Source organism: Ovis aries, chromosome 1 (genome assembly GCF_016772045.2).
Source record: "Ovis aries strain OAR_USU_Benz2616 breed Rambouillet chromosome 1, ARS-UI_Ramb_v3.0, whole genome shotgun sequence".
NCBI lineage: Eukaryota > Metazoa > Chordata > Mammalia > Artiodactyla > Bovidae > Ovis > Ovis aries.
In genome coordinates, this window is record NC_056054.1 from 37,798,818 (window position 1) to 37,799,678 (window position 861).

Below are 861 nucleotides of genomic sequence, written 5' to 3' on the forward strand. Positions count from 1 at the left end.
ATATTTGTATATTTACATATATTGAATATACATGTATATTTAATTTGCATGTATATAATGAATATACATGTATATGTCATTTATTGAGTGACAAAAATTTGTCCGGATATTGGGTTGGCCAAATACAAAGATATAGCTACCCTCAATAACAAAGCAATACCAAAAGCATTTCCATAGATATTAAATGAAACAGATGAATGACAATGGAACAGTTAGTGGAGTGTAAATTTTCTGGGCTTGATTCTAGAAACTGGTAGAGATGCTTGGAAATTTGACGCTTTACCTCAAAGTCAAGTGAAGCACTTCCCTGGTGGCTCAGATGGTAAAGCGTCTGCCTACAATGCAGGAGACCCAGGTTCAATTCCTGGGTCGGGAAGATCTCCTGGAGAAGGAAATGACAACCCACTCCAGTATTCTTGCCTGGAAAATCCCATGGTCAGAGGAGCCTGTAGCCTATAGGCTGCAAAGAGTCAGACATGACTGAACGACTTCACTTTCACTTCCAAGTGAAGGAATAAACACCCCGCACCTCCATGACTGGTAGGGACACAAGCCAGCACATTGTGTGAATCAACTAGGTAAGTTTATTTGATCCGCAGGAAGGGTGTAAAAGAGGCTGAAACCCAGGAACAGAGCTTTTAATAAATGGTTTAAAGAAAAAAATCAAGCTAACTTGTCCTGGGCTGAGATATCTCAGTGACCAAATTTTGAATAGTTCTAATATCATCATAAGAAGAAAATGATGTAGGAAACAAAGCAATAAAAGATACTAGTAAATTTAAATAATTATTGACTTTTAAAAACACAAATTTTGCTATAAAGATATAAAACTAAAATTGAAGGCAACAACAACAATAAGAA

General features: G+C 36.4%; 1 non-coding gene across 1 annotated transcript; it reads left to right on the plus strand.

The window, feature by feature from the left end:
- Nucleotides 1–304: 304 nt before the first annotated feature.
- TRNAC-ACA (transfer RNA cysteine (anticodon ACA)) lies at nucleotides 305–376 on the plus strand. The gene has a single exon. It is a non-coding gene; the product is annotated as a tRNA-Cys (tRNA).
- The last annotated feature ends 485 nt before the right edge of the window (nucleotides 377–861 follow it).